The sequence below is a fragment of the Stenella coeruleoalba genome, assembly GCF_951394435.1.
Source record: "Stenella coeruleoalba genome assembly, chromosome: 17".
NCBI lineage: Eukaryota > Metazoa > Chordata > Mammalia > Artiodactyla > Delphinidae > Stenella > Stenella coeruleoalba.
Genome location: NC_137163.1, coordinates 47,151,633 through 47,176,109, shown reverse-complemented (window position 1 = coordinate 47,176,109; position 24,477 = coordinate 47,151,633). Strand labels below are relative to the sequence as shown.

At 52.2% G+C, this 24,477-nt stretch overlaps 1 protein-coding gene across 1 annotated transcript in view; it reads left to right on the top strand.

Annotated features, from left to right (window-relative positions):
• LOC307176365 (uncharacterized protein) overlaps positions 1-24,477 on the top strand; it is a gene marked incomplete at its 5' end in the record, with an annotated part of 91,721 nt that overhangs the window by 61,353 nt on the left and 5,891 nt on the right. The window contains one exon of the mRNA XM_079902404.1: positions 6,477-6,588. The remainder of the gene's footprint in view (positions 1-6,476; positions 6,589-24,477) is intronic.

The window sequence follows — 24,477 nt, the reverse complement described above, 5'->3', positions numbered from 1 at the left end:
CCTTCAGTGGATAGCGGAGGTCAAGAGAGGTTAGAGTTAACATTTGAATTTGACAGTGGGAGAAGATGAAAGGTTCACACGGCAAGGAAAAGAGAAAAAGACTATTATACAGGTTAAAGAGCTAGACCTGGAGATATTTGGAGTGACAAACTTTCTGAATTTTGATGTACCATACTTCCTGCCTCAGTTTCCACATCTTGGAAATGGGAATAATGATTAAACATGTTTCACAGTATTCATTTGGTAGAGATTAAATGAGGATTAAATAAGCATGGAAAGTGGCATAGGACAAATTTGATAAATTATTATGTATGGAAGTGTGTATAAATAAAATCAATTGCCATGACCCCTCTTCGTACCAAGTGATCACAGCACGCTTTAATTTTCTAGCTGAGTCTGGATATGGATTCGTAACTTTATTCAAACAGTGTATCAGGCACCACTTAACCTTTGGATTGGCTGGAAATTTTTGCTCCTCTGCTCTACTACAATTTAATTTTAATTTTGGTTTTTAAGGTACATACATGGGTATAAATAAGAGTGTTAAAGAAATGTATTTCAGATTTTAAATTCAAAAATGTAGAAAAACTTTCTTTTACTATTTTTCATTTTACCTTTGGGTGCACTGATCAGCTACTTTTTCTTCTGCACCCAGGCAAAAGGGATTCTGAAGAAAACACTTTAAAATTTTGATTTCATTTATAAGATAGTGGGAGCCGCTGCCTGCTTGATTTACATTTGTGCTCACCTTCCACTTTATGTGGGAGGGGGCATACGAGTAAAGGAAATTTTTATATGATTTCAAGTTATTTAATTCCTGATATTATATTTAGCCATGATAGAGTGTTATGATTTGCCTACAACATCCATCCTTTTCTTGTACCTTACCTTGTTCAGAGAGGACTTGTGCCTGTTCTGCTTTGAATTTCTCAACCAGTTCAGCTGCTAAAATCACAGGTGAAGCTTAGTTTCTGCTGATTTAATCCACCCAATCGAGATAGAGTTTCTCATTTTATTCAGCAAATATTTACGATGCCTTAAAAAAAATTTTTAAAAAAATGCATGGTCTTATTTGCTAATGCTGCTGGGAATTAATTAAGTTTTAGGTTTACAGTAAAATTGAGCACAAGGTACAGAGATTTCCCACACATTCCTCTGGTGGGAATGTAATAAATTGGTACAGCCACTGTGGCAAACAGTACGGAGGTCCCTCAAAAGCTAAAAATAGAATTACCATATGATCCAGCAATCCCACTCCTGGGCATATATCCAGACAAAACTATAATTCAAAAAGATACATGCACCCCAATGTTCGCAGCATCATAGCGGCGTTATTTACGATTGCCAAGACGTGGAAACAACCTGAGTGTCCATCAACAGATCAATGGATAAAGAAGATTTTATATATATATATATAATTTAAATTTATATATTTGCATACATATATATATAAATACTACTCAGGCATAAAAAAGAATGAAATTAATTTTGCCATTTGCAGCAACATGGATGGACTTGGAGGGCATTATTCTAAGAGAAACAAGTCAGACAGAGAAAGATAAATACTGTATGATAGCGCTTATATGTGGAATCTAAGAAATAAAACAAACTGGTGAATATAACATAAAAGAAGCAGACTCACAGATATAGAGAACAAACTAGTAATTGCCAGTGGGGGAGGGGGAAAGGCAATTTAAGAGTTGGAATTGGGAAGTGGGAAGTACAAACTATTTGGTGTAAAGTAGGCTCCAGGATGTATTATACAACAGGGGGAATATAGCCAATATTTTGTAATAAATGGAAAGTAGTCTTTAAAATTGTATAAAAATATTTTCTTTTTTAAAAAAGATACTTCTTAGCTGATAGAAGCTTTAGAAGTCTACAGAGGCAGATAATTTTAAAATTGCAGCATATAACTTCTGGAGCCTGGCTGACATTCCCATAGGAAGCCGCATGAAAATTACTTTCAAAGGCATTCATCACCTTAGCTTACAGGAGTCTGTTCCTTCAGTGTGTATTAGTCCATGGTGCATCCTTACTTTGACTTATCTGTGAGGTTCACTTCTCGCCCCCAGGAACAAAGCCTGCAGAGGGACAACTTGTTTGGCTTGGGAGCCTGCCCAATATGAAAAGTTTGCAGGCAAAATCAGAAACAACAGCTGCAGGAGGAGAGATGAGGTTTGCCGACAGCTAATGATTCAGAAAGCAATTTGCATGAGAGCCTTCTGCTTAACAGGAGGCAGCATGTGCTGGGCAATGGTTTACCATCCACTGCCAAGCTGGTTTCTACACCCTGAGTCCTCATTCCATCAAAACACGTGTCCTGAGGGAACGCCCAGCCACCAGCTTCCACTTACCTGAGTTAGCATGACCTGCCGTCTAGAATTTCAGAGAGCTTTTCATTTATTAACTCACATGAATCTACTTTATCCTGAGGCTCTGGATACTAGTCCCATGCAAACTGATTTAATAACAAACATTTAAGTGCAAATCCAAGGTCATCTAGATAATATTCTTTGACAGCTTATTGCATATGAGACACTGCACTGTGCACTTTTTATACCATATCGGACTTCATAACAGACCTCTGAAGTGGGTGGTTAAGTTTCCTGCCACGGATCCATACACAAGAAACGATAATCAGAAAAGACCAAAGTATTATTTATTACTAGTGAGCTAGCCGCTGTTACTTCATTTTGGAATTCTAATTGAGGCTTTCCTTCTCTCTCTCTCTTGCCCCCAAATCACAGATGACTAGGTCATGGGACAAGCTTAAGCTAACATGCCTTATTCTGTGAATCATAAGCTGAGCTACTGAGACAGAACCATGTGACACGTTTGTCACTTTCAAATGTAATAATTCTACCCATTGCTCCATAGATGTTCTGGTTACTGACCAATAACATTAACAATTCCTCTTCCAAGAATAGGATGGAGGGGAAAGGCACTGGATCTCCTATGCCTCCCAAACATGTGAAGGCCAAAGCATGGTGGGAGGAGAAGCATATCTCTTTGTAATATGTTTTATTCCCTGTTTTATAGATGTGCATATGGAAGATTAGAAAGGCTGAGTAACTTGTCCATGTCATGTAGCCCATGCTTTTAACTTTTTTATTATACCACTTACCCTTCTCACCTATCAATTTGCCTTTTATACTGATGTCCTGAGAAACAGACCACTGTATGGTATAGAAATGAACAACCATAAATAAGCTGGAAATGCATTTCTATTTACATTAACTAAGATAGTCACTTGTTTCTTTTAAGTGAGGTCCTCCGCCTTTTTAGGGACCTGAGTAAACTAACGATGTGCTTCCATTGATTAACAAGAATTCTCCAATATTCCATAGAAGAATCATACATTTCTTTAAGCCCTGTGTATGCTTCTAGGGTTTAGATTCTAAATGAAATAGGTTTCTGTTTTTCATTAAAAAAAACGAACACAGGATTTCACTTGTAAATTTATTAACTTTTTTTTTTCTGTCTAGCAACAAGCAGTGACTGTTGTTGGGTTGGTGGACATAGTAGAGATGGCCATTCAGAAAATCACAAATTTTAGGAACTCTAGCATTCATGTAGCTCAGAACTGTAAGAAGAGACCAGAGGAAGATCAACATGCTTTAAAGTATATTACAAATCAATATTGAAATAGAGCTTAACGTATAATTCATCTGGAAAGAAGCTCAGAATGTGATTGCCAGTTATTTAATATTCTGGTCAAAGACAATGGAAGCACTATTAAAGTATGGCATTTTGACTGCCATTGGAAAGGTCAGGTTTCAAACAGCAGTGCACTAGTTGTGCTCAAAATGACTAAAGAATGATGAAAAATTAAGTGAAGAGGAAATGGGAGACCTGCATTCTAATCTTGTTTTGGCCACTGATGGGAATCATGTGGACTTTAATCCCATCACACAGTCATTTACCACCTTGGTTTTCTCACCTGTAAAATGAGGGAGTGATTATAGTTCTTTAATAATCCTTGATGATCTTTAGCGCTATGATTCTAGAAGCATCTTGATTTAATACAGTTTAAGGATTTATGTCTAAACTCTAGCAAGCAGAAAAATGTTCTTTTATTTCTAAAATGGACTTGACATTGAGTTAACAGAGCAAATGAAACCTTTTGAAGATTGTTCAAAGAATCACCAACTTAAAATTCATCTCCATTGTTGGTTTTTATTGTCTGTTTAACTCTTACTAGATCTATAATAGTTTTATTTATTTTCCTTTGCACCTGGACTGGCAGCCTGTGTGGTTGGAGAAACACATCACCACTTATTTTAGATACTTTGTTATCAGAGCCAACTCTGTAATCTTCGCTCTGCCTGTGAATTATTTATTTAATTTGATGTGTTTTTTCCTGGATTCATAGAATTTCCTTTTGTCATGATGCTTCTTTCCATTTATGGGACTGTAAATACAGCTGACTAAACCTCTCTAGTGGCCGAATACATATCAGGTCTTTTGTGTGAAGGATGCTAGCTAATCTTCCCGTTCATAGGCTGACTACATTTTTATTCATTTGCTTTTTTTCTACTCACCCCTGACAGTAGTATCTGTGGAATAAATAAAATAATGATACCTACTACTTATTTAACTCGGATCAGAAAACTTGACCTTTTCCTAATTTTTTACATTTGCTAGCTTTGTGGCAATATGCACCCCTATTTTTCTCTGAATCTCAGTTCACCCTCTACATGGGAATAATTATGCCTACCATACAATGTGGTGATCATAAAAGAAATTCCACCCATCTACTACCATATTGGGGAAAAATATTTGGATTGACTTTTACCAGACTTGGAGGCACATGTTTGCAGTGGCCTGTTTGAAAATACTGACTACATGGGGTACAGTGGGATACTCTGAAGGCACCTTACAGAGGTAGATAATATCTCTCCCAGGGCATCAACGCTAAAAGTGAGAAGCATTTTGATTTCTCATCAAGAAAGAAATGTTCTATGATGTTAATGGTTCTTAACTTTTGGTGATTCATTAAAATCTCCTGGGGAGCTTTTGATAATCTTAAAGCCCAGCCTGTAATTTATACCAATTAAATATGAATTTCTGGGGGTTGGACTGAGGCATTGGTATATTTTAAGGTTTGCAGAATGTAATGGTTAATTTTTAAGTGTCAATTCAACTATATCCTGAGATACACAGATATTTTGCTAAACATTATTTCTGGGTGGGTCTGTTCCCAGATGAGATTAGCATTTGAATTGGTAGATGGAGTAAAGCAGATTTCCCTCCCCAGTGTAGGTGGGCCTCATCCAATCTCTTGAGGGCCCCAAAAGAATAAAAAGTCAGAGGAAAGGAGAATTTGCTCTCTCTGCCTGAGTGTTTGATCTGATCCCCTGCCCTCTGACTGTGGCTTACGTCAGTTCTGAAAACTACACCCCTGTATTTCCTAGTTTCCAGCTTATATTTAATATACAATATATTTAATATTTAATATGTTTAATAGCAATTACATATGTTAAAGCAATTACATATATTACATTATATTTATTATATATCTCCTATTGGTTCTGTTTCTCTGGAGTACCCTAATATGGTGCTTCCAATACACTGTAAATATTGAGAACTACTATATATGTTAAAATACTATGGCTAAGGTATTACAAAAGTGGATGCTCTGACAGTGTAGTTCTGCTTCTTAAATGGGCAACTCAATGAGGATAAGTAGCAATGTAAATTATTTTTTTCATTTTAAATGGTGGCCAGTCATATATGTATATATAAACACTTTGGGAGGCTATAAGACACTAATTAAAAGAACTTATAGGATATAAGCACTAAAACCACATCAACTCACCACTCAGTAGAAGGAATTCTAGGCCCAAGATATAGAAACCTCCATACCTGAATCATCGGAAAAGATGTAGAAAAGACACTAAAACTATTGAAATTTTCAGAGATCCCTTGTGACCCTTTTGGAGGTCATGATATCAGGACTCACTGTCTCCTGAGTCTTGTTTTGTAATACAGAGAGGGACCCACAGTTACATAGTAAATTGACACCTGAGACTTGTTTTTTTTTCAGCTAGAAGTGGAAAGGAGAAATATCTTTCACTGAAGCAGAGAGTAGAGGTATAAGTGGGGAAGACAAGGTAAAGAAAGAGAAAAGAAAATAATCCATTTAGAAGACTTGCTCTTGGGGCAAGCCCTGGACATATAGTCATTTATATATCCTATTTCAGGATACATTGCATGCTTTACTGTAAGTAAGCATTTAATGATTTGTCTTCCACATACTTTGTTTCATTAAAGAGATTCACTTCTGCTGGCATTTTGTTTCATGGGATCCCAGGCCCTTAGCATAGTCGCTTAGTAAAGTATTTGTGGAATGAATCAGTCAATATGTCCTCAAACTCAGTACCCTTCTCAAATCAGTTACCTGCTTTATACCATAACTGAGATTATATTATCATAGTGTTAGGACTCAAAGGGAAATATGATCTCGATTTTAGGGTGAGCGGCGAAGCTGCCGAGCGCCCGCGTCGCTGCCGCGGCCGGAAGACAGACGCCCCCCAAAGCCCCTCGCCTGGCTCGGACCAACGGAGCCGGCAGCCCAGCACTCCGGTGAGTGGCGCCTCCTCCCCAGCCCTAGACCCCCGCTGGGGACGGGCCGGCCGGGCTCTTGTGCAGCGCACCGGGGGTGCTCTGCGCCCCCTCCGCGCGCCCGGGTCCGGTCCGCCGGACCCCGTGGCTGCGGTGTCCGCGGTGCGATCGGTCTTTGTTTCCACCGGGGCCCGCGGCTCGGCTGGGCTCGGCTCGAAGCCTGGCAGGCAGCGCCAGGAAGGGGGAGGGGGAGGTGGACGAGAAGGGGGCGCGGGGAGGGGGGGTTCCCGGGTTTCCTGGCCGCCCCGCGGCTACCCCGGCTCGGGGGCGAGGTGCGCGCCCAGCGCTGCCGCGCGCCCCCTCCTCCTTCCCCCTCCCTCCGTCTTTGGATTTAAAACTGCAATTTGCTCTCCAGCTTGCTTAGTGTGTGGCGGGGGTGGGTGAAGGGGGGGACCGTGGGACCGGAGAACAAGGCTGGATTTTAGGAACGGCCCTGGGAAAGGGGGAGACTGCGGAGGGAGGAGCCCCTCCCCTTCAACCCCCAAATCCCAAGGTTCTGCTGGTGCTCTGGGAGTTGAGAGGTGGGGACCTAATGACCCGGAGCGGGTGTGGGGCGTAGGAGGGATTTGGGGGCGGCCAGGGCCGTAAGGGTTGGGCCGCGTGCCCGGTTTTGGTGATTCACTTTTGCATAAATAAATAAATAATCGCCTATCAATGCGTTTCCTCTGAGGCTCTGATGGAATCGGCCCCCTCTTCCCCAGGGGGTGGGGTGCTGAGTGACAGCTGTCAGCCCCCTGGGCCGGTAGCTGGGGGTGAATTGCAGAATCCCTCTGCTTTCTGGCTAAGGGCGCATTCCCCTGCTGGGTCCTGGTCCCCAGGCAGAGCCAGAGGGGCAGAGGGCTGGCTCTGAGTCTAGGAAATAACCTTGTTTCCTGTTCTACAGGAAAAGGGACAGCAACCCAGAGTTTGGGGGCTGGGGATGAAGACTGATGGGAGCTGGAGGGGTTCCCCAGCAGCCTGACCCCCCCAGCCTCCTGCCAGGCGAAGGGGCCAGCTGAGGGAGGAAGGATGTGGGCCTTGCTGGCTGGAGGCGGGAGCTGGGGCCGTCCCTGAGACGGGCAGCGGGCACTGAGAGGGAGGAGAGAGAGAGAGAGAAGCGGGGGCGGGAATTCTCTACCGCAGACCCTGGGGGCCAGGGCCAGATGTGGAGGGGTGGGGAGTCCCCCCTCCCTCCTAGCTTGGGGGCCCTGGGGCTGGGCGGGGCTGAGCCTGGTGCCCTCCGTTCTGCACCAGTGCCTGACTGGCAGGGCCAGCTGAATTTGGGCCCAGGCGTCACCCTGGGAGGTAGGGCCAGGCTGCACCAGCCTGGCCCCTGAGCACAAGGAGGGACCCTTGGGGGGCCTGTGCCTGTCTGGCTGGGCAGGCGTTTCCCGCCAGACCAGTTGGTGTCAGGCGGGACTTGGCCCCAGTTCCCTGGGCAGAGCTCAGGGTGTGAGGACAAGTTTGCCTTCGGGTCAGGGTGGCCATATTTCGTCCACTGCTGCTGCCGGCGGGGCGGGGGCATGCGCCCGGGCCTGGGCAGAGTCCTGCCAGGAGCATTTGGGGTGTTTCTATTGTTGGCTTGTTCCTGTTCCGTGTGGCCCGGTGTGTGTAGCTGTGTGAGCTGGGGCTGTAGGTGACAGATTACCAGTTGGTCGTCCCCCACCCACACACAGCCCCCACCCCTGCCGCCTGGAGGGGCAGGCTGGGTTGTGGTGGTGAGCTGCAGGGGGACCCCCCAGGTGGCATGTGCCTGCAGCTTGCTATTTCCCTCCTTTGAGCAGATGTATATTTTTATAGTAATGGAAAATCAAACTGGATAGTAAGTTGAATTCATTTTTTTCTTCTGCTGTGTCAATAGTTGGAATTATCTCTAGAGACTAGTGAACTTCTTGCCCCAGAGCTCCTACCCTCCAGAGGTTGCAAAGATCAGTGAGGGCATGAGCTTTGGGGGACCAGTTCAAACCAGTGACTTTTGTCCCTCTTGGTCTGGCATTGGGGCAGGTGCCCAGGTGGGCGGGCATTGCCCCCTCCCCAGGCATTCCCCCCACACCCCACCCCACCCCAGGTGTAGTCTGTCCTCTCAGCCACCTCCTTGGTCGGTGCCTAAGCTGTGCCCAAGCGCTCAGGGACCTTCTCCTGGTGGGCTCTCTCCCCCTGCCTGGGCTCCCGGCCCACGTGTTGATATTTATTTTCTGTAGTAAAATCCATTTTTAATGCCGTTACTATTGAAATAATATAGAGAGAAACAAATGTGATGTGTTTAAGTTGCCCTCTGTGAGTTTTTAATGTGATCTATGGCTGAGGTAGTGATGGAAGGAGCTGTTTGGCTTGGAGGAATTTGGTGTCATAAAGAAAAAGAGCTTGCTGTTTATTATGGTTGCTGGGCTGGGGGGGTCTGGAACAGGGTCGTGGGGGCAGGGAGCCCCAGCACCCCCAGGTGCTGTGGATGGACAGGGTTGCTTCTCAGTTTGAAGGTGTATGGGTTCCAGGATTGTTTTGCATTGCTCCCCAGCCCTTGATGGGGCCTTTGGTGAGGGGGCTTGGGAGCTGGGGGGCTTTGTCCCCTCCCATTCCACCTGGTTAGATTGGGGCAGGGAGGCTTATGGAACCCCCTGCTGAGCTAAGTGGAGGTGTACTGTAGGGAGGATGGATTTGGATTCTACAGGAGATTAAGAGACAGAGACGGGATCTTTACCTGCTTGGTGTGGCTGTGCTGGAGGCTTGGAGGGCAAACTGTCCCTGGCAGAAGACCTTTTTTTTTAGCGGGGGCTGATCTGGACCGGCAGAGCCCCAGAGGGACATTGCTTGTTCTCAATCAGCCTGGAGTGCTGGCTCGAGCCACTACCTCCTCTTGCCTCTGTTCCCCATTGGACAGGGGCTTCCTCCAGGCAAACCTGATCCCCCTCACTTCCCCTCTTCTCTGCTCTGCCCCACCCCAAGTCAACTTCTTTTTTTTTGGTTTGTGGAATACAGAGCTCTGTGCCTCAGGCCAGCCACCCAAGACCACAGGGTGCCATGCCTTCATACCAGATGCCCAGGCACTTCTGGTGTGATTAGTGAGGTCAAGCAGACTCACCTTTATGGGATGGAGCCCAGCTCTGCCTCTGGGTCCCCTGGGTCTCTTGGGACAGATCCGGGGAGGGGGAAGCCAGGATGGGGTGGAGCTGGGAACTGAAGGGGGGGGAGCAACGGTAACATTGTTGCTAATGTCAGCAGATGGGCCCCCCAGGGAGAGAGCTGGGGGAGGTGGGGAGGAAAGAGACCCAGAGAGCCCGACATGAGGTAGAAAGAGGAAAAGATGGTGACAGAAGCCAGGGATGAGGGGGTGAGAGAGAAAACGGTCAAGGAGAAGAGCCAGGATCACAGCCCCTGGAGATGGCATCCAGGGGACCAAGAAGGCCTAGGCATGTGCCATTCCCCACCCCACAGCCCAAAATGAGTGGGCACTGAGAGCCTCTCACCCAAGATCAATTGCTGCTAGGATAGTATCTGAAGGAGAGACAAGCAAACGTCTCTGGGAAAAGGGAGGACAGGTGGGAGAGAGAGAGAAGGAAGCTCTCCCACAGGAGGAGGGAGAACGGGGAGACAGGAGGATTCCAGGGGTCACTTGACTAATTCTCCTGCCCCAGGGCAGCGTCTCCCCACTCCCCAAATGTCTGGGAACAGAGCCGACCTCTTCTTTGGACCTGGGGGCGGAGCCTGAGGCAGGTACAGCACCCCACAGGTTGTGGGCGCTCTGTCAGGAGGCACCGGGCTTTTAAAAGCGGAGAACATTAGGACTGTTAGAGACACCAGGGGTGTCATCCGGTTGGATCCCCCCCACCTTGTTTGACAGGAGGAAATCCAGTCTAGAGGGGTCCCCTCCCCTTGCTTGCCTGGGACCTAGGCTCTTTCCGTCCACCTCTGTAGTTAGAGAGCTGGAACAGCTGCAGGGGGCCTCCTGGGTGCGGAGGGGGCCAGAGCCTGGGGAGAGGAGCAGGCGGGCACCCTTGTGGCCAGAGCCCCCCCAGGGGAGGGGGAGGCTCCGCTGCCAGGAGAGAGGGAGGGAGGGGAGAGAGGAGGGGAAACAGTGAGTCAGGCTTCCAAGAGCTGAGGATGAGAGAGCCAGAGCTGGGAGGGAGAGGGCAGGGAGGGCTGCTCAGAAGTGAGGAGAGGGAGGGGGCCCAGCCAGGGGCAAGGAGAGCTCTAGAGGGAGGGAGCCAGCCCCTGGCCCTGGCCCAGCGGTAGGGCTGTGCAGGGCTGTGCAGCCAACATGGACTTTGCCCGTGGCAGGTCAGGAAGGAGCCAGATTCTGCCCCTGCGGCGTCCTTTTCATTCCCTATTCCTCATTTATGATCCCACCCCAGGGTCTCAGGAAGAATGACTGACTGTGTCATCCCATCCCTTCCTCAGTTTCCCCATCTATTGTGGGATTTGGACTGTGAGCTCTTCTTAGAGAGGGAGGAACAGAGCCTCCTGAGAAGTGTTGGGGGGTACTTCCTCCAGCTGCTGGCTTTGTGCCGGGGGCCCTGCTGGAGGCTGCCACCAGTCAGTGTAGGGTGCAGGTCTCCGCGGTAGGGCTCCTCTCGAGCCCTCAGAGTTGCTGGGCCAGGGAGTGGCGGTGGTGGGCCACGAGTGCTGGGGTGCAGTGTGTGTGTGTGTGGTGCCGGGCTGGCAATGGTAGGTGGAACTGCCTGGGGCCTCTCAGGATGGCCAGGGCGTAGACAGGGCCACGAACTCCAGATGTCCAGAGCCAACCTCCATTTGGGGAGGGAGGAGACACCCTTGTGATCCACCCCCCTCCGCCTTATCTCTGTGGCTCAGAGGCTCTGGGGCAGCTGGGAGGTAGGAATGGTCCCTGTGGGAGCTGGTGAGAACTGCCTATGGGGCCCCTCGTGTCCGGAGCTGGGACCAGCACTGGAGGGATCCCCAGGGACTGCCTGGGAGGGAGGAGGGAAGGAGCCCCCCTCCCACCCATCTGACAGGAAGCTATGGCTTCGTCCAAGGCCTGGCATCCCCCAGCCCTTCCCTCCTGGATCCCCAGCATCTCTTCCATTGGTGAGGGGATGAGGGAGGTGGGCACTGAAGCTTCCTCTCCTACAGGGCCTGGCTTTGGGGGGAACGGTGAAGTGAAGGCAAAGTGAGGCCCCCTGCCTCCCCCTACGCGCGCACACACAGACTCAGCTGCAGTGAGGCCCTGCTTTCTCCTCTCTCTGCTCTGGGGTCCTTGGCTTGGGAGCCCAGGGGAGGGGCCACTTCTGCAGCTGGCTGGCCCCGAACTCCCAGCTCAGCCAGCTGCTACTGAAGCTTCCAGAAGCTGCAGCTCTGCACCCCCTCCCCGCCCCCTGAGCCAGGAGAGGCCTTTGCTGACCTGGGGGAGGGTGTCTTGGTGAGCGAGTGGGCACCCTTAGAAGGACTAGCACAGACAACCAGACAGATGGGTGGCGGAGCAGATGGACAGAGACACCCACGCACAGGCAGACGGAGAGAGACAGACAGATGGACCAGGGCTGGGAGAGACGGACATACAGAGGTGCTGGCAGAGACAGGAGTCAGAAAAATGGAAGGGCCTGGGGAGAGAGTAACAGACAGACAGAGACAGAGACTTGGAGACAGGGAGATCCAAGGGGGGAGACAAGGTGACTGAGATGGGAGAAGGAGAGATATGGGGGAGAGAGGGAGGGGCAGAAAGAGATAAAGAAAGGGGGAAACCCAGACCGAGAGAAAGAGAGAGGAGAGACTGAAGGCTACAAACCACAAACAAGGATTTGATGAGAATCTGGAAGGTGTTTTCTCCTGCTTCCCTCCCCAAACCCCCAGGCCAGCCAAGTCTCCATTCCTTCCACCCCCGTCTCAGTTTCTAGGTGCTAAAGAGGTCAGGGAGAAAGAGAGAGAGGAAGACACACACACACACACACACACACACACACACACACACACACACACACACACACACACACACACACACACACACACACACACACACACACTCTCCCCCCAGATCCCAGAGACCCCTTTCCCCTGATCTCTTTGTAGGGGGAGGGAGTTGCGGAGGGTGCCTCTCGTAGCCCTGACCCCTACTCACAAATGTACATACCCCTTCTCTCAGAAAATATCCCAGAATACTTCCCACTCACTCCCCACTCACACTCACCGTGTGTCTCCTTGTGTAAGTGCACCCCCCCATACTCACACCTGTCCACAGGGGCCTGGCCTCACACACACTCACAAATACACATTTTGTGGCATACATGTCTCTGCTCTCACACTCATCTTGAATCTCACAAACATAACCGGTGAACCTGTCCCTATGCTTTCTTACCCATCCAGGCAGTGACACACAGGCCTCATCGTGGCTTCTCAAAACATGTTGATACACACACATACACAGTCACACTCTCACACAACAGTGGCAGACACCCCAGAGCAGAGAGAGGACTCTTTCTCTCTGGAGGGGAAGATCAGGGTTCCCAGGGAGCCATGGTGGGGGGTATGCCCCCCACTCTGACCTAGCTGGCAGGGCAGGGAGGCAGGAGACACTTTCAGCCGGTGGCAGCCTTCCTGCAGGGCCTGGCCTGGACACAGAGAAACTGGCTGGTGCGAAAGAGCTGAGAGCTGGTGAGAGTGGGTATGCACGTGTACAAACATGTGCGCGTATGTACAGGTATCAGGGATGGTGAGTATCTGTTACAATGTGTATGAGAGAGACTGAGTGCATATGAGGTGGGATATGGGTGTGACAGGGAGATCCACTCCTCAAGTTGTGTGGAGTGTGTGGGTGTGGGTGTGACAGCTACTTGTCGGGTATGTCTGTGTGGAGGCATGCATATGTGACAGGTGCATGTGGCTGTACCTGGCTTTGCAGTGTGCGGGTGTGTGTCATGGGCGTACACATGTGAAGGACTGGGACTCTGGGGCTGAGGGGCATGTGTACCAGGGTGCCGTGTTCTGCAGATGTGAAGGTGTGGGGGATGTTTGCGTGTGAGTGTAGTGTAGGCAGGGTGCATGGATGAGGGGGTAGCTGCCTGTGTGAGGCTGTGAGCTCGTAGCCTGGGTTGGAGGGCTGTTTTCCAAGGCAAGGATGCTGCTTGAACAGAGGCCACCGGCATGAACACATGCAAAGGGGCTCCAAGGCACACAGTTGGGCGCTGACCCGCACGACGTACAAGGACAGACATACCCGTCCCTGTCCTCCCTCTTGGTCTCTCCTGGCGTCAGTGGTTTTCAAAGGAGTCTCCACGAGGACTGTTTGCTGTGCAGTTCCCCCCACCCCCCAGCCCGTGCCTCTTCAAACACAGGGATGCCCTCCAGGCAGCTTTGTGGAGGCTCCTGCCTCGACCATCTGAAGGCAGATGGGTGGGCTGGGATCTGCTGCCGCCCCCCCAGGGAGCGAGGAGGCGGCACTGCTCCTTCGGCCTGGGCACAGGAAGAGACAGATGGACTGCCTGTCTCGACACCCGGACGTGGGGTCTGGGGGTGGGCGGGCACCACCGGCAGAGGGGCTCTAGCGGGCAGCCCCCAGGTGGGCCCCTGAGCAAAGGCCAGGACTCTGCCCTTCACCTCCTCAGAGGGGCACCCGCCCTCACCCCGCAGCCCCATCACCTGTCTGGGCACAGGGGCCCAACTCCAGCCCCTTGTACCTCCTAAATACACAACCACTCACAGCTCCAGCACCCCTAAACACACAGCCCCAGCACGCCCCCAAACACACAACCACCACATGCCTACCCACCCAAACACATATTACAGCCCTAGTACTTATCCAAAACCCAGATGTTTATGACCCCCAATATACCCCCAGACACCCCAACACACACACAAGGCTTCTACCACATCCTGAAACAGATCAACTCTTCCTCCAATCCCAGCACCTCCCCAGATACACCCAGGACCCTACTGTAGCCCTAATACCTTCCACACACTCAGGTTCTCAGAGTCCCAGCACCTAACCAGACACCCACAGACTCTCCCGATGGCCCCAGCGTTTCCCTCCGCTGCAGCTCATCACGTCCCCAGACACATTGATACAGCCCCCTACACCTTTCCAAACTCTCCCCGCGACATACACGTACACACACCGCCTCAACACCCACGCGGAGGAGGACACCCCTGTAGCCACACCATTTACCTCAAACACACAGACACGGTGCATCTTTGAACAGTAATGTCCTCTCAGCTTCTCGTACCTTCCAGGCCGTGCACGTGCATGCGCATCCCACACACGCACACACCCCCCCAGATCCCAGCACCTCCGCAAACAAGCAGTCCTCTGTGTGTTCCCCAGCAAGCTCCAGCTCCAGTACTTTCCTCAGCCATCCAAGGGCCCAGGGACAGCCCCCACCCCTCTCCAAACACCAGTCCCGCACTCATACACAAACACACAGGGCCCCAGCCCAGTCACCCCTCAGAGCAGCTCCGCCCTGCGCCCACACCTCACCCTGCAGCCGCACTCCCACCATCACACGTTCCAGCACAGCCTCCCTCCTCAGCGCTCTCCATCACCGCTCCCCCACCCCACCTTGTCCTCCCCAGCCTCCCTCCCCCAACCTCCCCCCAGATAGCCTCAGCCTTGAAGACACACTGGCCCACTCTTCCGTGCTCTCTCTCATTCTCGGCTGCCTGGTCCTCCCCCACTTCCCAGAGCCTCCTCTGCCTGGGGAGGCATCTCCAACCCCCTCATTGCCCCAGGCCTTTCATTCCTGGACAGTGAGGCTGTACATCTGGTTCAAAGCTGCCCCACCCAAGACCCTGTGCTCTGGGCACCCTGGCCTGGGCTTTGGGGGTTTGGGGCCTCTTTGGGGGCTCTTGGCACCTGGTCATCCTGGTGTGTCAGCCAAGAACTCTGAGTACCCAGCCATGCCCTGACTCTGTCGTGTATGGGTGGGGGTGGGGGGGTCTGGGCAGGGGGATTTACCCCCAGCCTGCACATTCTCAGGTGCTTGCCAAATCCCCCTCTTCTTGGGCTCACCTGAGGGGGACACTGGGTCTGGAGCTTCAGGAAAAAAAGATGGAGAAGGTGCTGGCTTGACATGCTTCCCCTCCCACCCCACCCCCAGATCCAGGCTTGGGGCTTGGTCTCCCTGGGAGTCAGTTCCAACAGTGAAGGTTACTTTACTAGATGCATGATTTTAAACAGAATCTCCACCATCTGTTCCACCCCCTAATTACAGATGCACAGAATCCGCCTCAGAGGGCAGCATGAGGGGAGTGATTTAGAGGCTGAGCTGCTTCTGCCTGCATTAGGGCTGGGGAGACTGGGGGGGCCTCTGGGTATTGCTCACAGCCCCCCAATCCCATCTCTTTCCCAGGGGCCCCTCGTGCCTCTTCTCTTGTTGGGGGAAAGGCTCCTAGAAAGGTGCCCCGACCCCCTAGACCTGAAAGAGGAAGCAACTGCAATGCTGAGGGAGGGGTCCCTGAGAGATCGCCTGTGTCCCAGGCCCCAAGTCTGGGGAGGCAGGCTCCATTAGAGCCTTAAAAAATTCAGTGGATCGATCTCTTGCCTGCTTCTTGTGCCCTGGGGAGCCACAGGCGCTGGCCTGGCCCAGCTGTCTGCCCACCCCAGGGTAGCAAGGATTAGTGAGGTTAGGGAGGGGGCGGTTAGAGCAGAGGTGGGGACATCCAGGTTTTGGCAGCAGAGGATGTGGCCAGGCACGCCAGGACCCACCAGGTGTGTTTGCACGTATGTGCTGGTCCTCCTTGGCGCAGCTGGCAGGCCCGACCCCAGCTTGAGCCTTGCCCTGTGGGGCCTGACGGGCACCAGGGGCCGGAGGGGATGGGCCAGGGCCTGGGCCTCAGAGGGTTCCGAGGGACACCCCGAGGATGGGTCTACCTTTGCCCGTGGTTCCGGGGACCTGGGGCCCCGGCCAGCTCGCTGGTGGTGGTGGCGGCCGCGGGCACACTGTGCTAGAAGCTGGAGCATTCACTGTGGGGAGAAAGGGAGAGAGGCCGGGCTACAGGAATTTTAGATTGTTGCAGGCAGGAGGGTCTCTGGAACCCTGTGGAGCGGGCAGTCATGCAGAAGTAATCCTATCGCCGCCTGCCTGCCTGGAGGAGAGGAGAGGAGAGGGGGCTGGGAGGGGAAGGATGGCGCAGCCGCCCCTTTCCCACCTCAGCCTCTGCCCCAGCCAGCTGTAGAGGGAGCCCGGGACCCCAGGGGGCTCCCCCGGGGAGACACCTCCCTTCCACCGCTGCCTGTGCCCCCTGGAGGGGCGGCACCGCAGCTGTTGCTCGGCTAGGAGCTCTGGGTTTTATAAATAATGCAGCTTGGAGGTGGGGGCCAACTCAGCCTTGGGTCACCCACTGTGGCATCATCTCCAGCTGGCAGTCCTGTGGCAGAACCCCTCTGCCTTCCAGCCTGCTCCTCCTCTTTTGCTATGTGAGTTTGGGCCAGAGGCCCAGCCTGTGTGAGCTGGGCCAGGGCAAAGGAGTGTGGAAGAACCCAGAACCCCCTGTCCTTTTGTACCCCGCCCCCACCAGCCTTCACAGGTTAACTGGCCACTGGCTCAGCAAATCCAGGCTGGGAAGGGATGACCCACTGTTCAGGGGCCTCCCTAGTTCCAGCCCCTCCATTTTGCAGATGGAGTAACCAAGTCCAGAGAGGGCAGGGATGGCCAAGGCCAGCCAGCTGATGAGCAGCTCCTTCCTGTCCCATTCTGCTGTCAGTCAAGGCTCTTCTCAGCCTCAGCTCAGCTAAGAGCAGGGCCTGGGGGGCGGGAGGGATGTTTGGGAAAATGGTTGCGGCTGAGACGTTGCCATGGCGATGCTGCAGGATGCCGAGCTGAAGTGGGGGTCTAACAGGGTCTCTGGGGCCCCCAGCTCCACACCCCTGTGGTCTTCTCCTCCCCATCTCCTGTCCCCCACCCAGAGGCCTGTCAGGCAGCTCCGGTGACAGGCTGGGTGGGTGACAGGTGGTGCAGGTGATGGGCTGGGTGGGTGACAGGTGGTGCAGGTGATGGGCTGGGTGGGTGACGAGCTGGGTGGGTGACAGGTGGTGCAGGTGATGGGCTGGGTGGGTGATGGGCTGGGTGGGTGACAGGTGGTGCAGGTGTGAGGCAGGCAGGTGACAAGCTGGGTGGTGACGGGCCCTACTGATGACAGGCAGGGGCTGTGGTTGGCGGGGATGCTGTCTCCTGGCTGGTGGCCTGTCGCAGCCCCCCACCCTCACGCGTGTGCACATGCACAGACTCTGGGCTCAGAGCTTGGGGCTAAGATACTAATGAGGCTTATTACGTGTGGGGGGGCAGGTGCCCAGGCTCACTAATGAGAGGCCTTTAACGAAGAGGGGAGACAGCTGGGGGGCTCTGAGGAATTTGGCTGGCCCTCCTGGTCTGGAGGATGAGCCAGGTCGGGACCCCACCTACCCTTCCCCCCGGCCACTTGGCTTTGTGTTAATACTACCCACAGTCATGATAGTTACCACTGTCCAAGCGTTTGCTACACTGGCCGAGCCCTTTACGTGCGTTTTCTTATTTCAACTCAGCAGTCGTGGGAGGGAGGCACTATTGCCCATTTTATGGATGAGGAATCTGAGGCTGAGAAGGCAAGGGACTTCACATAACAAGTTTCTGTTGCAGCTGACATTTTAATCTTAAGTCTTTCTGTCCCCAGAGCCCGTGCTCTTAACCATCCCACCAGTAACACTCAGGTCTTGGCGCAGACCCCGACCTTCTCTCAGGGCCTCAGTTCACTCTTCTGGAAAATGGATGTGCGGTGGAGGAGTGAGCACCATACGCTCTTCAGCTCTGACTTGGGTGGCTTCAGGGGCTCCTCCAGTTAACTGTCAAAGCCTCACCCCATCTGGCCCAGATTCTAGGTGACACCCCTGGACTGGAGAGAGGGCAGGGCTTAGCACTGAGGGAGCGGAGCTGAAGGGGGATGCCTGGGGTATCCAGACCACTTCCTGCATTGTGTGGTGGGGAGGCTGAGGCTTGGAGAGGAGCAACAAGGGCCTAAGGCCACACACCCTGTAAGCTGTAGGGCCCCGTGGGATCCCAGGTCTCCTGGCCTGTTGGAAGGGCGGGGCTGGGAGTGGTGCCAGAGCTGGGAGGTCACCTCCTCCTGGACCCCACCCACCAGCCTAGCTTCTTCCCTGGAGGTTGTGAGCCCCTACATCCTGGGAGGGGGCAGGGGGCTGTTGGCCACCTCTTTAGGGCCATGCCCCTTCCCCGTCGGTCTGGGCCCATAGTGTCAGTTGATCTCCTCCCTTTGGGACCCATTGGGGTGGAAACTCCCTGGCAACAACTGATGGATGCGTTAAGGCCTTGACATTGGCCTGGGGCCACAGCATGACCCTGGAGGGACCAGGCTAGGGCTGGGGGGCTTGGAGGGGAATTTAAGGGAGAAGAATTACGGTCATAAATCTTGGAGCATCTGGGTTCTCCTCTCCTCGACCTTAATCTCTTACCAAACCTCTCCGGCTGCTCATCCAAGTCTGAGGGTTGAGGGGGGTCCACCTGCCCATTCCCCTCTCCCTCCAACTGATGCCTCCCCCACCCCGAAATTGCACCCCCTATGGGGAAGAACAAGTTGCAGCCACTGCCGCTGGACAGAATTAAGAACTTGTGTGTCTAGACTACTGGATTTGGCCTCTGATTCATAACAGTAGGCAGGGCAGAGAGCTTCACTGCCTCAGTTTCCCCAGCCTTGGGTTTGAAATCCTCTCCTGGTGCCTGACTGCTCAGTCAGGAAGGAGTGCTAAGACCAAGAGGGATTTCACAGCTGCGGGACACATGGCCCTGTCCTCAGAAGCCCCATTCTGAGATAAGCAGCACAGTCCTGGCCTTGAGAGCCCTCAAACCCAGAGGTGAGGTCTTGAACTCAGGCTAGGTGTGCGCTGAGGCTCAGGTAGGGAGTGGGTGGTGCTGGGTGGCTGGTCTGCTTTCTGAAGCAAAGGCGGAGTCTGGGGAGAGGCCAGAAGAAGGGTGGCAGTTTGCCTGGGGGGCTGAGGAGCCGTGTGTGGTTGGGGGTGGGAGCCTGGAAGGGTCTGGCTTTCCCATAGTCCTGGGCAGCTGTAGCCTGAAGTTCTGGGGCCCTCCTAGCTCCCCAGGGAACCCGCTGCTGCCCGGCCCTAGGGACCCAGGCGTCCTGGCGGGTGAGGGCGGGTCTCCGGCAGGTGCCCTGCCAAGCCTCGCAGCCTGCTCACCAGGAATCTTGTTGCTGAGAGATGGAAGATCCAGGTCGGGCCTGCAGCTCATCCCTCCCCTCCGGAAGGAGGAGGGGCCCAAAGATTCCTTCCTGCACCCGCCCTCCCATCTGGGGCAGGGCCCTCCTCAGCAGTGGGTGGGGCTGGGGGGCCCAGGACAGGCCTCTAAGGCTCCGTCACATGTCCTGGAGCCTAGCCCAGCCAGCAGTGGGCACCGGGGCACTCTGGAGGCAGAATGAGCCTGGTGTGGCAGAGGAGAGGCGGGGGTAGGGTGCTGAGGCCACAGGGGGCCCTGCATAGGGGCCTAAGCCTGGCCCCCCAGGGCAGAGGGTGAAGAGTTGGTTCTCTTCCATTATGGGAGCGTGATTTTATTCCACGTGTCACGGAGTCTGAGATTAACTTGCTCACCAGTCTGTGACAAACCCCTCACACCCAACACACACATACACACACAGAGGCACAGAGACACACGGAGATCGTTGGTCTCACAAACGCACCTTCCACAGACACACATAAGCATTTCCATACTACAACGCATGGCAGACTCTCACATGCAGATACACAAGCACACACTCACACTTAAAGATACACCGAGATCTAGATCCACAGTCTCCAAAGCACAACGTTCTCCCACTCACACTAAAGCCACACAGACAGAGATACAAACAGGCGGTCCAGGGGGATGCTCGCAGCCCTACTTAGACATGCACAGATCAAGGACGCCCGGTGCCCCACAGGCACAGATACACGTAGACACACACAACTCCAGACACAATCTTGTGGGCAAGCCTAGACCAACCGCCACACACACTGAGACAAAGGCCCAGATACATACAGAGACAAAGACAGGCACAGACACACAGCTGGCAGCACGCACACAAGCACAGGCGTGCACACCCGGACACAGACAAAGACAAATAAATGCCCAGAGGTTTTGCTGTGGACAAAATGTGAGGCGCACACACACATCTGGGCCTCCTGCTCTCTACCTGGGGATGTGGTGATCTGGCACCCGTGGCTCCAGGGAGAACTCTGAGGAACCTTCTGCTCGGTCAGAGCCCCCCATCCTGGGCCCAGGGCCAGCCCCCACCTCTGGCTCCCGGCCTGTGGCCGAGGCCATGCAGCCACACCCTCAGCAGCGCCCTGACATCCTACCTTACCCTCCGCGTCGTGCACACTCACGGTCACACCGTCTCCTCCTGCACGTGCTCACGACACCCTCCACGCCCGCACACTTACGGTTTCTCCCTCACACCCCTCTTAGGTGTCCCCTCCTTGTTGTCTTTCTCAATCACTGTCCCCACCCCCTCGCCCCGCAGACATGCACAACCTCCGGCACAGCCTTCGTGGCCCACACCCTCGCCTTCTCACACAGACCCCCATGCACAAATAGAACGCACGGGCTCTCCGCCACAGACCCACAAGCCACGTACACGCACTCCTTCACATACTTCCTCAGCACCGCTCTCACAGACTGATTCACAAATGCAGCACACGCACACTCCCCCGCATACATCCCCACCGCCTTCTCACATGCGCGTGTGCGTGCACACACACACTTTCAGAGCCTCCCTCACACCATCACTTTCCTTCCTCTGTCTCTCACAAACACTCCCTCTGCCAAGAGCGTGGCTCTGCTGCAGAGCAGCCCCTGAAGTACTTGTTACTGTACTCCACCACGTCCTTGGCCTTCCTGGCCTCAGTCTCTTCCCTTCCACCTCCAGCCCTGCATACTGTGGCCTTGTATTCTTTTGCCATTTCTCCGTTTAGTCAACAAGAATATATAGAGTATTCATTTATTCATTCAACAAATGTTGACTGAGCACTGATTATGGGTTAAGCATTGGGGATACTACGATGACACAGGTCCTTCCCTCGTAGAACTCTCAATTTTGTGTCCAATTCGTTTGCTGCTTGTCTCATCTGACTAGAATGGAAGGTAACCCTTGATCTTGGATGTTGAGAGATGTGTAGGAGTTCACAGGAGGAAAAGTAGGGGAAGGGTGTTCTAGGCAGAGGGCAAAGCATGTGCAGAGCCTACAAGTAAATCAAGGTACAGTAGGCTGGAAACTGAGATGATGCTCAGAGACTAGAGGAGAAGCTGCAAAGAGGGAAGAAGCCAGATGTCACAGAGTTTAGATGCCATGCTCAGGGGTTTAGATTTTGTCTAGTGGGCCACAAGGAGTCATGGGAAGTCTTTAGTGACAGGACAGGGTGAGGAAATGATGGTGGTCTGATCTAGAAGAGGTGAGTGGGAAGGAAAGGAGACTCATATAGGCACAAGAACCCGTGGGGTTCCAGTTCCAGAGCTGTGACCTCAGGAAAGTCACACAACCTCTGTGACCTGGGTCCATCACATGAGGATGGGAGACAGTACCAGAGCCGGGCTTATGGTATATGCTCGATAAACAATAGGCATTATTGTCAATTATCGGTAGGACATGGCAGGGCATCAGATGAGGAGGAGATTTTACTGAGCACCTACTGAGTGCTGGGTACTGCGCCAGGTGCTGGGGCCCAGAGGGGAGGTGGTCTGCGGCTTCAGGAAGCTCACACTCCGTAACCACAGCTCACGTGGACAACAGAGCGCGGGGTGTGAGGGTGGAGGCAAAGCACCTCGGAAGGTTAGAGGAGCAGGAGGGCTCTGGGTGGCTCACGAAGGAGCTGGCATTGAGCCGGACCCTAAAGAGGCTGGTTGAACTTGGGCAGGCAGAGGTGGGAGAAGGAGCCCTGTGAACGACAGCCTGAGGGCAAGGGGTCTAATCTGGCTGTTGTGTGGGACACAGGAAGGGGGTGTCGTGGGATGGGATTATGGAGGCGAGACCTTGGTGGTCAGTCTAAGGGGGGGGGTCAGCACGGGGTGAGCTGCACTCTAGAAATCCCATGTTTTGGTGGTAACATGGAATGTGTCCATTAGAGACTCTGCTCCAGGCTCCGCCAGTAAGCCGTTGCCCTCTTCGACCTCAGTTTCCCCATCTGTGTGATGAGTTCAGTCTTGTTTAGGAGGGAGTTCCAGTATCATGTCCTGGGGCTGGCCTAGCCTACTTCGTTGGGCATCTTCTGGCCTGGGATTCTGGGTCTCAGCAGTGCTTCCTTCCTGAGCCACCCTCAGCCAAAGAAAGGAGCAAAATGAGGGGTTCCCCAGAGGCAGGTTTTGGGTGCTGCAAATGAGGGGCCAGGAGCTCCACACGGAAGGGAGGGGTCTTTGCCTGGATCTGACTCCAAGCCCCAGAGGGAAACCAGAAGAGAATGTCAAGGTCCCTCTTCCCTCTCGCCCTGACCCGTGTGGTGGCAGATGTGGGCCATGTGCCCAGTCCCTGGTCCAGGGGGTATCAGGACTATTCTGCCCACTGACAGAGGAGCAGGGCTTGGGTTCAAGAATGTGGCCCAGGGCTTAGAGTCCCCTGGGGTTAAGGAGCCAGGAGGCCAATCTTAGGGTGGCAGAGCCAAGTAAACGCCCATGGGTAACAGGGTTCATTTATATTTGGTGTTGCCAGGAGTTGTGGTCTAAGGCAAGTCCTGGTGACACCCAAAAAAATAAGAAAAAAAATGCTGATTTTATAAAGACTGCTTTCTTCCATAGTTGACAAACTTATGATGGTACCGATGGTTGGATACTACTCTTAGAGATGAAAAAGGTCTTAAGGATTCTTCCATGTTCCATTCACCAATCTGTGTTCTTGTTCAAAGCAAAATTAATTCCTTTCAAAATTAACATATTAGCTTAATAATAATTTTTAATCTTAAAATAATCTATCTGTGAGAATGGGAATTTTGGGTAGGAAAAAGTGACAGAAGATGGGACAAAAAGAGAATTCATAGAAAGACAAAACAGAATTTTTTAAATGGTGGGTACGAACTTCTGTTTCCAACTATATCAGTTTACCTTAGGAAAACATACTAGAAAGGCCAGATAAATCATAAGCAACATTTGACTGTGAGCGTTAGAAAGCTACTGAGGTAGCCATGACCTAGAAAAGTAAAATAGAGAAAGAAACTCACTGAAGTGAGAACAATATTCTGCACATGCGTTTCTAGCCCAGTCATTTAGAAACTACTGATGAAGAGCAAAAGTCTGAGAAACCAAATGTGGCTCCTAGGAGGTAGAAAAGCCAGTAGACTTAGGACAATGTCATAGGACTAAGGAAACCAGAGTTGGAATTGAGAAATAACAAGGCAGCTAGAATTTTAAGGACCAAAATCACAGAGAGAGTAAAGATTCAGAGAACGGAGCTGCATTCAGCAGCAGTGTTCCCTTGCAGTATTTTCCATGTATAATAGGTAGACAAGACAAGATGCTAAGAAGTCAAACAAAAGCTAACTGAAGTCAAAGCAAAGACTTAGTTGGCTCATAATGCTGAAGAGACAAAATTGGGGATCAGAACCTATGAAAGATTTGTGGCCCAATGGAAAACTAATGATATGAATTAGGACATTGGAAGTCTCTACATATGTGTGTGTCTGTGTGTCTGTGTGTCTGTGTGTCTGTGTGTGTGTGTGTGTTAGGAAGGTTGATGCAACATCTACATTGAACCTTATAAAGAAGGAAAATGAGTATGAAGTTGGTCCAGGTGACTGAGGTGATCTTCCCCTCTGCTCCTTACCTAAGAATAGGAAATTCTCTCCTCAAGAAAATACAGTTGACCCTGGAACAATGTTGGAGTTAGAGACGCTGACTCCCTGTGCAGTCAAAAATCCACATATAACTTTATGGTCGGCCCTTCTTATCTGTGGTTCTGAATCTGAGG